This window comes from Leguminivora glycinivorella, chromosome 2 (genome assembly GCF_023078275.1).
Source record: "Leguminivora glycinivorella isolate SPB_JAAS2020 chromosome 2, LegGlyc_1.1, whole genome shotgun sequence".
Classification (NCBI taxonomy): Eukaryota; Metazoa; Arthropoda; class Insecta; order Lepidoptera; family Tortricidae; genus Leguminivora; species Leguminivora glycinivorella.
The window spans coordinates 25,989,350-26,004,903 of NC_062972.1; the positions used below are offsets into that span (position 1 = coordinate 25,989,350).

The 15,554-nt window shown below is 35.9% G+C and overlaps 1 protein-coding gene across 2 annotated transcripts in view; it reads left to right on the forward strand.

Moving 5' to 3' along the window:
* Positions 1-15,554, forward strand: part of LOC125242385 (zwei Ig domain protein zig-8-like) — a 237,137-nt gene that overhangs the window by 161,989 nt on the left and 59,594 nt on the right. The window lies entirely within an intron of this gene.

The following is a 15,554-nucleotide window of genomic DNA, read 5'->3' on the forward strand; positions in this document are numbered from 1 at the left end:
GCTGAGCTGATGATGGAAGGTCAACTCCTCAATGGTTAGGAGTTAAAGGATAATTCTTTCACTACTGTACATGTATTCGGACTGATACATATAATATCACTAGGAACCACTAAAAATCAACAAATAAATAAACTTTTTAACAAAAAATAAAACCGCCTTCAAAAATAAGCGCGTTACAAAACACGGAGAAACTAAAAAGCCAAAAATAATAAACCTTTCAATTCAGATTTCTTATCGTATTGCAATTAACTAAACATCCAAATTATAAACAAATCAATTATTTTTGGAGTCGGTACCAGCCTGTGTATGGTTGGGTGGGGCAAACAGGCAATAGCAAGGCGACGAACAGGTCTGGTACCGACTACAAAAATAATTGATTTGTTTATAATTTGGATGTTTAGTTTATTGCAATACGATAAGAAATCTGAATTGAAAGGTTTATTATTTTTGGCTTTTTAGTTTCTCCGTGTTTTGTAACGCGCTTATTTTTGAAGGCGGTTTTTGTTTGTTTTTATAGCTGGTAGCTCAAAGCTTACTAGCTCGCGGTGGGACCAGTGCCATAGTCGAGAAGCCACTAAGTATCACAAACTATTTACAACAGTATACAAATATAACAAAACACAGAGTACCTAAACAATCACAAGAGAATGTAGACGTAAAAAAAGTAAAACACAACCAAACGCAACTTTGTTGAATAAAAATATGCCGGCTGTCCGCGATACAGAAAAGTAAAAATATAAAGATGATAAAAATATTACTTATCGATCCTTTTACTAAATACTAGGGACCCAGGGCCTTTATAAGGTTTTACGTGATTCTCAAACAGGACATTCTTAAAAAAAAAAAAAACAATGATCGGACGACTCGTACAATTTCACCATCTCGTAAAACTCTACCATAAAATAAAATGATCATTTGACAACGTGATCGGTAAACCCGTGTTATGCCGCTAGATTGATTATTTTCTCGGCTGAGTGCCGACGGGAATTCTCGAGAATTCTCCAAATTGTGAATCGTTAAACGTAATGACTTAACGTTTTGTCGCTCCAGTGCAGTAAACGGTGCTCAGTTAAAGTTAAACGTTTATGTAAACTCTTGGGAGATGTGATGACTACTGTCATGTAAAATATTAAGCATTATTTTAACGTATAATTCTAATTATAATTCTAGCCTTGTGCGTACTTAAACGTAAGTAGTGGTATACAGAATTGTACCATTTCTCGTATTATTCCATATGAATATTATAAGAACCAGCTACATAACAAGTATTTTTTTAAACAACAGATTATATTCTCCATATTTTTTAATAACTCAGTCCCTAATGTAATTAATTTAATTGTCATACAAAAAAAATGCTATAAATAAGCCCTTTCAAACGAGTCATGACCCATCAGTATACATTCATGGAACATAATACCCATTCTCCTTTAAAAGTCTCAAAGGTCGTTTCACTGTATTTTAAAAAAAATTACACCATGCATGTAATAAGTAAGTATCACAATAGTTATTACAGTTATTTTTATAAATGAAATATCTATTTCAAAAGCAATATTTGTCCCGTGTTAAAAATTTCACCACCCACTCTCCTCTTGTGGGTGTCGTAAAAGTCGACTGGATATGGGTGTCATTGTGGTGTGGTGTCATTGTGGTGGCAACCTGTCAGTGTCAGTTTTCAATCCCTTAATAGCCGAACTGGGCAATGAAACTTAAGCAGTATCATATGGCAACTTTTGGAAACAAATACGTGTGTTTTAAAAATATATAAAACTTTGCAGACTATCTTAAATGTAACATAAATTGTTAGTATTTCAATTAAAGTCTATATTTGGTGGCAAATCTGCTGATGAAATAAGCTGATTTTAGATTTGATTAGTAGATTCTGTCTTCTTTTGTGCTCTGCGACATTAATATTTTTTGAAGTAGGTATTCTCAATTTGAATTATTATTACTTGTATTTTTTTCAAATACCTACCTGAAATATGTATGTACTTAGTCATTTCCATGAAGTACGTTTAGGCACTTATTTAGAAAGACATCTCTGTTATTAGTTTACCCCTCTTATCATAAGCCTTCAATGTGTTCTTTTATATCACTACAGCAAATCTGCCATTATCAAATAACTATCCGTTGAGAGCCACAATATTTGTATGTTTGTCCCAACCCCCGCAAATGTTTGAACAACTAATGTGATTATTTTGTGTAAATAGATTGTGCTCGCGCGATAGTTGGGAATATTTTACCAGTGATACGAGTAGTATTGGTTTTCCACATTGTTCTCGAAATTGGATTGCTTGTATCTTACACGATAGGATATTTATAGGTATCGAGACAAACCTTATTGGTTTAACGATACTATGTAAATTAATTAGAGATTTATGTTTATAATTACCTAAAATAAATAATAATAATAATAACGAAGTGTTCTCGAATTATTGAAATTATTTTATTAGAATCCAATTTGATAGACGATGGTTCTGCTTATTCCATTTATCGTGAAGTGAATGGAAAATTCATAATCTTGGTATACAAATGTTTTGTAGAAACATGATATTACAGCTATAAATAAAACTTGAACTCATCGTTTTATTTACATGAGCAAATTTACACATAAATAGAAACTAAAACGTGATAAGACTAATCATACAGCTTTATAAATATCTGAAAATCTAAACTATACCCTTGAGGTCTGTACCACGGATATTGACGATATCCCCTGCCATACCGATACTTGCACCAATGCACATTTGCAAAACAAACAGACGCTTCGTAGTTTTTGCGAAAGACACCAACTTAGGCACACCCACCTCTCGCCATCAGGTCAGGACATAGCCGAATGGCACAAACGCTCACGAAACGAAACGCTCGTAGATATCTATCTCTATCGCTCGTGTGTAGAGATGGGTAGTGAGTAAATACTCAAGAGTAAATATCGAGTAAATACTCAGTATTTACTCAAAATACCCGTATTTACTCGTTTTTACTCAAATTGGTGGGTATAAACTATTTAGCGTGCTGAAATGGAAATACAAATTAGAAATATTGGTGTATTTTGTTATCGGCTACTCAGTTAAGTAATCAAATTTATATGAATTTTATTTTAAAGACGTGCTCTCCATACATGTAACTATTTTTCACAAAAATAAAATTCAGAAATTACCAGTGTGTTATACATCATCTGATAGGTCTTTAAAAATTAATTGAATGTTTCTAAAAAAGTTTTTTAATAATATGAACAGTTTTGGAATAAAACGATAATTAAGGCCGAAATAATGTTTATATCTTTTTAACTTTCGAATTCGTTGTTGGAAAAATATCCAAAAACCGTCAAATTATTGCCCATATAATACAAAACACAAAACTAGTACTTTAAACGTCATCAGCTGAGCCATTTTTGAGTTTTCTTTAGAAAACCATCAATAAAAGGTCGTAAGTGCCACATTAACAATCACTTCCGAACGTCATGCCGTTATCTAGAACATCAATTTAATTTAAGTCTCATACTTTTACTGTAAATACCTGCTTTTTTAAAACAAACCTGCTAACTAAACATTATCACTATTTTTTTTTCACAATGATTACCTCTTTTTCGACAAACTAAGACTCCCATAAGCTTCTAATAATATAAATCTCATTTAAACATGTCCACACAGTTAAAATAAACACGACTAAGTACTTAAATCTCATTTTTAGGGTTCCGTAGCCAAAATGGCAAAAACGGAACCCTTATAGTTTCGTCATGTCCGTCTGTCCGTCTGTCCGTCTGTCCGTCTGTCCGTCTGTCACAGCCGATTTACTCGGAAACTATAAGTACTACAGTGATGAAATTTGATGGGAATATGTGTTGTATGAACCGCTACAAAATTATGACACTAAATAGTAAAAAAAAGAATTGGGGGTGGGGCCCCCCATACATGTAACTGAGGGATGAAAATTTTTTTTTCGATGTACATACCCGTGTGGGGTATCAATGGAAAGGTCTTTTAAAATGATATAAAGTTTTCTAAAAAACATTTTTCTTAAAGTGAACGGTTTTTGAGATATCAGCTCTCAAAGTCGTAAAAAGTATGTCCCCCCCCCTCTATTTTTATAACTACGGGGTATAAAATTCTAAAAAAAATAGAGGTGATGCATGCTAATTAACTCTTTCAACGATTTTTGGTTTGATCAAAGTATCTCTTATAGTTTTTGAGATAGGTTGATTTAACTGTAATTTTGGTTTGCTGCTACGGAACCCTTTGTGCGCGAGCCCGACTCGCACTTGGCCGGTTTTTTAAATTATTTTTAGGTAACAGTTTCTACTCACCCAAATGAGTAAATACGAGTATTTACTCGGTGCTTTGAGTAAATTACGGGTAAATACTCAGTATTTACTCACCCCTACCCATCTCTACTCGTGTGTATTGGCGCGACAGAGCCAGACTACCTTTCGCGGCGTTTCGTTTTCGTTTCGCGTCGCAGAAATGCCATTCGGCTACGGCACCTCTCGCCTCTTGCCATCATCCTTGATAATGCCAGTCAACTAAGAAGAGCAGAAACATTGTTAATGGCCAGAAGCTTAGGTTTTATATCATTAATTCACGACAATATTTCAAATATTTTTGCTACAACATAATGCTGGTCACATAAAAAAATTAAACATCGCCTCTTCTTTTACTAATAATTGATATTGTAAACATCAGTCCAAAGTAGGTAATTAGTTGAACATTGTGAGAATGAAAATGGAAAAGAAAATTATTCCATTATTAAACAACTTTTAGTTATTTGTTTGTATCAGAAAACACGTTTCATTTATAATAAATTTAGAATTAACTTTGTAGTGATTATATAAATAAATGATTTTCCTTGTTTATCAACCTACAGTAATTAAACTTAAACAATAGTCTCATTTTTTATCGAACGTCTAATGAACACTTAAGTTGTTATTGATTTGTTAAAATTTTCCTGTGTAATATAGGTACCAAATCTATCACTCGTGTAGGTTAAGGATTTCACCACCATCTTTTTTCCCGTGGGTATCGTAGAAGTCGACTGTGGGTGGGATATAGTCTCAATTGTGACAGGTTGCTAGCCCATCGCCCACTATTGTATCCAAATCCCAGTCAACTTCTACGACACCCACGTGATATTAACATTGCCTTTGTATGAAATAGGAAACGTAAAGATGAAACGTGCAATTCTTGACTTCATATATGAAACAAAAGACGTTTTAGTGTGCACAGATGTTATTAATGTGTTTCATTAGACCAGAGAACGGAATAAGGGTAGCTGGAAGCGACAGAAGTATTTGGCAACTGGTTAAACAATAATTATTGCTTTATGCAAGAGGGGAAATATAAGAAAAGATATGAAATAATGGTAAAGCGTCACAAGCCGCTGAGCTAAACGAAGTCGCGGCTTCCCGATGTCGAACGAAGCGGAGCCGAGGTCAAGAAACATGTAATCTAAGGCTAATTTATTTACTGGCCAAAAAGTGTGTATACTTTATGTTCAGTTCGACGGAGCCAGGAAGCGACAACGTCCAGCAAAGCAGCCCGAAATATTACGCAATTCGGCCGAATGATAATAAATGTATATTTAGGATTGACACAACTAGTTTAGTCACTTTTAAAAAAACTCACACACAATAAAACATTATACAGATACAAAAATAATTAAGATTCAATATCCTTCGCCGATTCAACATCTATGAAAAGGAATTACTTCATTATACATTATTTTGGCGGAGCTCGCAGGAACAAAAGTGTCGAGTTGCATGTAAAGGAGGCTGCTCGTCTTGTAATTAATTTTAATTAAAATTTCGCAGAACAAGTGTGACAAGAAGTGATTTTATATAATAGGTAATTACATAAGAATTTATTAATTTTTCAGCATATTTGCTCGTGAGCTGGTGACATACTTATTGAACGGATTTTAGAAATCAGCCAAGAAATTACACGCGTGTGTTTTATTAATTACTTATATCAATGCTCTTATATCTATAATAATCCGATAGAGTAGAGATTATACAAATCTCTAATAATATATTTAGACACCGAGTCTTCTTGAATTGGTCGAGCACATTATACAACGAGAAGTGATAGGTGCCGGTGGCGGCGGCGCCCGGGCGCTTTCGACTCCGCGTAACCCAGGGCGCTAATCGGGGCAGAAACTGAATTTACCCAACATTTGTTTCGCAATGTAGTATAAACAAGGGGTATACTGTAGCCTACTGCTTAGCACATGATTGCCGCGAGTATATGTCGCTGCGAGATAGATCACACGTCTTCTTCTAACTGTATTAACGACATAAGGATGGGTAGTCTATCTCGCGGCGACATACTCTCGCAGCAATCATGTGCTAACCCTGCAGGTGCCGTAGCCGAATGGTATTTCTGCGACGCGAAACGAAAACGAAACGCCGCGAAAGGTAGCCTGGCTCTGTCGCGCCAATACGCAAGAGCGATAGAGATAGATATCTACGAGTGTTTCATTTCGTGAGCGTTTCGTGAGCGTTTGTGCCATTCGGCTACATAGAATAGAATATTCATTTGTATTAATTGTACATCGTCACATTCATCTTTTATACACTATTTACAATTAGGTAAAATAATCATAAGTATTTCAAAATCACAATCAAATCATTACATTAAATTATAAAAATTAAAATGATAAATACATTAATAATTAAAATGCAATACCCTGGGTAGCTATTCGTTCGCGATCCACCTCAACGTTGCTGGTTTCATGTACGTAAGTAGGAACGAGATCAACGGCCTTTGGTAACAACGTACAATTACGTTAATGGTATCGTTGCATGTCCACAATATTCGCGTTCCTTTGTCAATAAGTTAGGCTACGTCAACCACAGTCATCTGAATATATACTGAAGGTAAGTAACCTTCGAACTACTTATGTATTAATTTTACTAAGCATTTGCTCGCGACTTCGTATATATTATATTATATGTCTATATCAGTTATCAGGCAAATCATATCACTACTTTAATACAATATTTAATAATTAATTCTAACCAGTTCGACCTTTTCGCATTCGGTAGGGATGATATAAATAAAAAATACTTATTCTAAATCCGTTCGGCGTAAGAGACAGACATTCGCATTTATAATATTAGTATGGATTTTGTCTCATCACCATTGACGTCATCACATGAAATTTTCATTCATAAAAGCGGACTCTTTATAAATGTAAAGTAGATTTCTTGAAGTATATCCATAAAGTACCAACTCAACAGTAAAAACTTCATTTTTATAACCGTGAATAACCTTCTTCACGCAGCTTGTGAAATTTCGCAGCCGCTTCAACTTAACGACTGGCAGTTAATGTTGCCATATATTAATAAAAGGGTAATAATTCGACAACGGAAATACTTCGAGATACCGTTTGTTACACCGTCGTGATAAAATTAAAGTAAAATGGCAGTTAAAACCGGCAGTTTAAACAAGAGATTACAACCGATTTCAAGACGAGATTTGATTTAAAAACTTTGTCGTTATCCGGATTTGGTCACAGAGTAATTTAAGTGATACAATTTATTCGCCGCCACGACATTGAGGTAATAAAGTGTCATCAACGTCATAACAAAAATTGCACGTGCCTATTACATAACCAGCCGGCCTAGCCGAGGTGATAATCGCTGACGATATGTGGCGAGCCAAATGTAGTCTGGCTCTGTCGCGACACTTCAGAAGAGCAGTCAGTAGCTAGACTTCTTACGAAGCGTAACGCCGTGTCTTGCGTGGGCGACGGTCGCGCGACCGTCGCCGTCGCGTCTCATCGCATCGTCTACTTCCATATGCATAAGGTTTGATTTCGTATGCGTCGCATCGCCGTCGCGCGACCATCGCGCGACCGTCGCCCACGCAAGCCACGGCGTAAGCGATTGTGACGTTGTCTTAATAGTCGAGGCGTGTGTGGGACGAAATGTATTGACTTTGTATTTATCAACATCAAGCCAGTGGCGCCGAATAGGCTAATAAAGAATAATGATCTGATCTTTGATACATATTACACTATATTATTTGTGTTACATTTGTTTTAGCTATATATATTGTGCTGTAGGTAAGTATAATACCAGTGTATCAATAATATTACATAGTTCACAGATCACGTAACGTATCGTAACGTAACGTATGTAACAGTTTCGCATGTTTGCTAAGACGACCATTTCAACTAAGCGTCTATGAAGTTTATCTCTCTACTAAAGTTTCTTATACAGTTGCAAATTAACAAACTCCGCACAACACTTCCCGTTCGGACTTTGACCGTATGAACTCCTCTCAGTGTTTTCCTTTATTGTATTCTAAAGTCTAAACTGATGGTTCTGTGAGCTCTAGACCTTAGCGATATGCTTAGAAAAGGAAAAAGTCAAAAACATTACCACAGTCAAGTCACAATGGTCTTAAGCGTCATAAATGTTAGCGCTTAAGTCTTTTATGGTAATTTCTACAATTAAAAAATCTGGATCGACACAAAATCCTTGAATCTGTTCATGACATTTTCGAGAATCGATTGAGAATGAGGAATTATAGAGTAGAACACCCGGACAGCTAATGCAGTTAAACCGTAAATCTCCGCTATCACTTCGGGTCTGAAAGTGGCAGCTACCTGGAAAAAGAGATGTTTGTCCAGTCCGATATATTTTAACATTATTCAGCGTCACAGTCAAAATTGCGTTTACAGAACATAATGAAATAAATTAATTTGTGTAGAACATTTCAAATGTCATCGTAATCCATTAGTGAATAAGGGTAGTTAGTAAGGATTTAATTTATTTAACATTCAAAACTAGCTTCAGAATAAATTTAATTTCAACAGATTAAACACACAATATGTTATAGTTACTTACCTGTTATTTTTTTACGTTACCTGTATTTTTTATGCAATGGCAAATAAAGCTATGTATTATTTGAAAGTTATTAATATTTAAAAAGCAATATTTTATTTTTCAACTTTCAGCTTGATTCAGGTATTTTTAGTCAACCAATCGATATACTTTGTCCGATAATAGTTCAGAAGCTATTATGAATTATATAAACCGTCAGCCGGTTGTCTCGCAGTGGAAATGCCGTCAGCTGGTTTGAATATTATAATAATGTCCAAAATACGCGCACCATTAATATTTTACTATGTCTGCCCAAGAGGATACGGTAGCGAAAATGCTAAAATGGAAAGGAGCCCCCTTTTCAACTTGGGAATTTTAGTTAAATATACAACTGTTATTAACTAGATTTATCGAAAAAAAAATTGTCCATTATGAACAACCCAGTCAAAAGATATTTCAAAAAAATCTTTAAAATCGAGGTTCCGCTCTCGACTCTTTCCTCCTTCAAAACTTAATCAATCGGAACGAAATTTGAAAATCTGAATAACAATTAAATAATCTATGTCGGACCGTTTAGCTTTTTTGGTTAATTGTTACCAATCTTGAGTACCTATCACACCTTTTTTTTGCGCCACAATGAAAAAGGCCGTTTTTGGAAATTTTTGATTGGCTCTAGAATCTTTAAAAAGCAGAATATCAAAAAAATCAAAACGGTCCGACACACATAAAAATAATAACAATCTCTGTTGAAAAAATAATTGCTCTATCTTCAAAAACCAGGGAGGAAATAGTCGAGAGCGTTTGTATGGAGAATTGACCCCTACCGTATCGTCTTAAGCATTTCTCCACTCCATTTCTCGTGTAGGTGTGTTAGAAGTTGGGATTTGAGTTCAATTGTGCCAGCTGACATTAAAACTTGAGCAGTTTCTTATGCTCTGTCTATCCTTTTCAGTACAGGGTTGAATTCATCCTAAAATATTTCGCAATATTACTACCACCTACCATAACAGAGCTCAGCAATACCCATGTTGGTTGTCATGTAGATAGGGTGTGTTTTAATAACATAAGTTATGCAGATGACATGGTATTGCTGAGCCCGTCGGTCGGTGGTATAAGAATACTCATTGAAAAGTGCGAGTCTTATGCCAAAAAACATAACCTAAGATATAACGTCGAAAAAAGTGTGTACATGATCTTCAAGGCGGGGAGCAAATGCCCATCATACGTCCCACCCATTCGTTTGAATGGAGAACAATTAAAGAGGGTTTATACGTTCAAGTATCTTGGGCATTTGGTCACCGAAGACCTTCGTGACGACGAAGACATTGAGCGAGAGCGCAGAGCGTTAGCTATTAGGGCTAATATGATCGCCCGTAGGTTCAGCAGGTGTACAGCGCAAGTTAAAATAACACTTTTTCGCGCTTACTGTACTTCGCTGTACGCCTGCAGCCTGTGGACGAAATATACGCAGCGTACTATAAATGCCATACGTGTACAGTACAATGATGCGTTCAGGGTACTGTTGAGACTGCCGCGTTACTGCAGCGCGTCGGGCATGTTCGCCGACGCGCATGTGGACGGGTTCCACGCGACGTTGCGCAAGCGCTGCGCTGCGACGCTCCGCAGAGTGCGCGACAGTCGCCACAGTCTCTTAGCTGTAGTGGCAGGTAGATGGGATAGTGCATTTGTTAGGCACTGGACCTCCCAACATCTTAGTTTAAGTATTAACATAGTAATTTAAGTATTTCTGTAACTAACATACTATGGACTGTATTGTCTGAAATAAATGATTTTTATTTTTATTTTATTTTATTTTTTTATTTTATTATAAAAATATTTTGTAAAGTAACACCATCGTACGTACCAATAGCGTAATCGAAAACAAACCTTGTTAAGCAAACGAGTAACATTACGTTTCGGTGTTATATACGTTCTTTATGAGGCCTGTAACGATCATTGCATATTCCCGGCACGGAGTAGGTATAACGCCGGATCTTCATTGCTAAAGAAAGTTAAAGGTGCCCGCGAAAAAAGGGTGTTGGTATTCAAAGAAGAGACCGCCAAACCGCACCTTTCACTTTAGCGGGGTAACGTTACCACCTGAGTGAGATGAGCGTTAAAAGTTTTTGTGTAAAATATGGGAGTGCTGGCTCATGCGTTTATATATTAGATTTGTGAGTTCGCTGCGAATTTTGATATTCTAATTTCTTTTGGAGGATGTACAAAGTGCTCTATAAATGTGTGTAGGAAAAATAGCTCAAAATAGAAATTAGTATATATTTATGTAGGTTTTAAATTCCAATCCACTATTGAAACGTACGAACATGAGGAGAATTATTAATGGGAAAGAAGACACCATAACGAAACGTCGCAATCGGTTGGAAGCTTCCCTTGTCAGATGTGTGGCAAAATGTGTCGCTATCGCATAGGTCTCTTTAGTCATCAAAAGCGATGTCTTTCGGACATTGCACCATAAATCGTCTGAAATAGACGCTAAGGCCTTATATATATGTTATTGAATTATTTTTTCTCTGAAAATGCGTTATCTTTATAATATTTCTTAATCTACTGGACAAAACATTTCATTTTCAATTCTTGGCAATGGTCAACTGTGTTCTCCAGATACTTAGGTACTGCTACGCACAATTAGGTACAGTGAGCTGCAAAATTGCATGGAGAAATTGTAAAGGAATTCATTGATAAATTCACCATGCACTTTTGCAGCTGGTAGTACATTGTACCTGTTTCTCGCGGTATATCTAGACCGACGCAACCATAAAACCATATAGTGTACTCATATTTTACTGGCTAGCAGAGCGCTTTTGACCTTTCTAGTATTATTATAGTCTCCTCTCCAGTAGTACGAGGACAATTGCTTCCCACTAGACGATGAATCCGCTCGGTTACTTATAGACTTGTACAGAGGATCGAATGAAAGAAGATTAACAAAGAGAGAGTATGAGAGAAAAAGAGTGGGCCAAAGAAGGGGTGACCGAATCGGGAAAATATTTCAAATTTGCTGGTCTTCTTCTGACCCGGGTCAAGAGTACCATAAACCGAAAATAAACTTTTTAACAAAAAATAAAACCGCCTTCAAAAATAAGCGCGTTACAAAACACGGAGAAACTAAAAAGCCAAAAATAATAAACCTTTCAATTCAGATTTCTTATCGTATTGCAATAAGCTAAACATCCAAATTATAAACAAATCAATTATTTTTGTAGTCGGTACCAGACCTGTTCGTCGCCTTGCTATTGCCTGTTTACCCCACCCAACCATACACAGGCTGGTACCGACTCCAAAAATAATTGATTTGTTTATAATTTGGATGTTTAGCTTATTGCAATACGATAAGAAATCTGAATTGAAAGGTTTATTATTTTTGGCTTTTTAGTTTCTCCGTGTTTTGTAACGCGCTTATTTTTGAAGGCGGTTTTATTTTTTGTTAAAAAGTTTATTTATTTGTTGATTTTTAGTGGTTCCTAGTGATATTATATGTATCAGTCCGAATACATGTACAGTAGTGAAAGAATTATCCTTTAACTCCTAACCATTGAGGAGTTGACCTTCCATCATCAGCTCAGTTGATTTTTAGTGGTTCCTAGTGATATTATATGTATCAGTCCGAATACATGTACAGTAGTGAAAGAATTATCCTTAAACTCCTAACCATTGAGGAGTTGACCTTCCATCATCAGCTCAGCCACATAAAATTATTACCATCAGACGTAAATACTGGTGTACCTTTGAAAAATATTATTATTATTATTATTATTTATTAATTCATTAACAATATTACAATTGTATTTGAATGTTACTTAAATCTAGTCCTTAAATCTAAAAAAGTAAATAATTTAATCTAACATGCAGAACAATATCAAACGTATTTATTTAATTAAATTAGCTACATTGGCAAATTACTAAAGTAGGTCGTAAACTCCTCGATAGAATAAAAGCACTCCTTCAACAGCAATGTTTTTAATTTATTTTTAAATTTACTAAGGCTAGTGATAGTTCTCCACTCACTGGGAAGCTTGTTGTAGAGCTGCACACTCTGATATTCGGCACAGTGTGTGACTATTTTAAGCTTAGGCTGCAATTTACAATGTAGGTATTTCCTTCTTGTGCTTAGGCGTATCTCCCTCTCCTCAGGGGTCTCGTAGTCGTTGAGATTTTTGACCAAGTCTGAGAGGAGTAGAAGGATGTACAAGGACGGGACAGTCAGAATTTTTAAATCGAGGAAAAATTCCTTACAGGACTGTGTTTGTGGAACTCGTACTATAGTTCTCACGGCTCGCTTTTGTATTATAAAGGCTTTATTCATGTTATAGTCATAGCTGTTTCCCCAGCATTTGACACTATAACGAAGTTTTGATTCCACTAGTGCATGGTATATCATTTTGAGGTATTTTTGCTCCACTATGTACCGCAGACTTCGCAAGATATAACAAGCTGAGCTAATTGAGTTTTCTATGGTCGTTAGTTCATTTTTCCATGTGAGTAAATCGTCTATATGAATACCAAGAAACTTCACACTGCTTACATTTTCTATTCTATGGCCACAGAACGACAGATTCAGTTGGTCCTTTTGTCTGACTGTAGACTTCAGGAGCATGGCGCAAGTTTTACTCGAGTTCACCTTCAGGTTGTTACAGCTAAACCACCAGTCGAATAATTCCAGAGCACGATTAGCTTTTCTATTCAGAGCCTCAAGTGAATTAGCGCTTACAATCGCATTTGTATCGTCGGCAAAAACTATTAGGCTGATATCCGACAATTCTCTTCTTATGAATTGTGCCAAGTCGTTTGTGTAGAGCACAAAAAAGACTGGACCCAGGATAGAGCCTTGTGGTACTCCACGCGTTAGCTTAATGGGTCTGGATTTTATAACATTTTCCCGATCACCTTCTACATCTGTTATTTCCACGAACTGCGTTCTATTGTGAAAGTAGGATTGTATAAGATTTAAGGCCTTGCCTCTAATGCCGTAGAACTCCAGTTTTGCGAAGAGTATATTATGGTCGACCATATCAAATGCCGAGCTTAGGTCCAAAAATATTGCAGCTACTTTGAGCTTATCGTTTAATTTATTTACTATAGTATTTATTAATGTGTCAATCGCTTGAATGGTACCTTTAGACTTTTGGTATGCGTATTGAGTTTCACTCAGGATCGCGTTCGAGCATAGGTGAGCCATTAGCTTTTTTAGAACAATTTTCTCTAAAATCTTGGATAATGTTGGTAACAGGGATATTGGACGATAATTAGCTGGATCCGTTTTTAGCCCTTTTTTGTGGATGGGAATAATTCGGGCAATTTTGAATTGATCCGGAAATAACCCCTGTGAAAGGCAGTTGTTATACAAGTGTGCTAATGACTCCGCAAGAATATCCAGATTTTCTTTTATTATGGATAAAGGAATGTCATCGTATCCCACAGATTTCTTACTTTTCATATGTTTTACGATATTTCTAATTTCTTGGGCATTTGTTTCATTGAAGTGTATGTCATTATATTGTCTTTGGTTATTATTTACTAAAATATTTATTGCTAAGTTGGGGTTCAGGAATTGGCCCATGCTAGTGTTGCCTTTATCAAACACAGTAGAGAAAGTGTCTGCCACTTCGTGAGGATCGCTTATGATTCTATTGTCTATCTTAAGTAGCAGCTTTTGGCAGCCGATAGTTGGAAGCTTATTTCTATGTTTGTTTACAACTGACCAGATTGATTTAGATATATTTGCAGCGTTTTTTATTTCATGCGTGATGCTATTCCTCTTTGCTGCGTTTATAATTTTTCTATATAGGCGTATGTACCTCTTCCTATAGTCAGCAATAGATTTGTCTAAACTATTTATGTTTCCACTAAGCAAGAACCTTTTCATCTTGCTCGAGACTCTGAGGCCCTTGGTTATCCAGATTAATTTGTTTACTTTCCTTAAGTTTGTTTTTTTCTTATGTTTTTTAAAAGAACAAGTAAATGCCGTGTTAAAATTGTCAATAAATTGGTCTATTCCCAGTGCGCGCCAGTTTTGTTGCATTAGTTTAGTCTTAAACATAACATTGTTTTTTTCAGAGAGAGTTCGTCTTTCCCTGTACAAAATTTGTTCTTTCAGTGCGCTACCCGTACTTTCGACTTTTAGGCGGCACGAGATTCCTGCATGTCCGTCACCTAGTCCATTGTGATCGACTGCTGTTAAGACCACGCAGTCCCTCGGCAGGTTGGTCAGTATGTTATCTAAACAGGAAAAAGTCGAATCTCGTTTGAAGGTAGGTACATTGATAAGGTGCCTGAAGTTGTAACGCTTAATTAGTGAGAGAAATTCAGTAGCCTTATTTGTATCATTCAGAATATTGATATTAAAGTCTCCGACCAACAAACATTTTTTGTCAAAAAAGTGCTCCAAAAATTTCTCTAATCGATCCATAAACGTGTCGAAATTTTTATCTACCGGGTTCCTATAACAACAACATATACATATATTCGTTGACATATCTTTAATACCACATAGTTCAAAACTTTCACATTTATATAGTTTCTTACATATTACCAGGTCTTCGACCAGTTTATTCATTTTTCCAACAATTAAACTACCACCTCTTATTTTATTTGGTCTGGTATTATAGCACATTAAATCATAATTATGTAAATTAAATAGAGGAGCTGTAGCTTTGTTGAGAAAGTGTTCTGTAATGCCGATGAAATCATACTCTACATCAGTTCCCTCAAGATA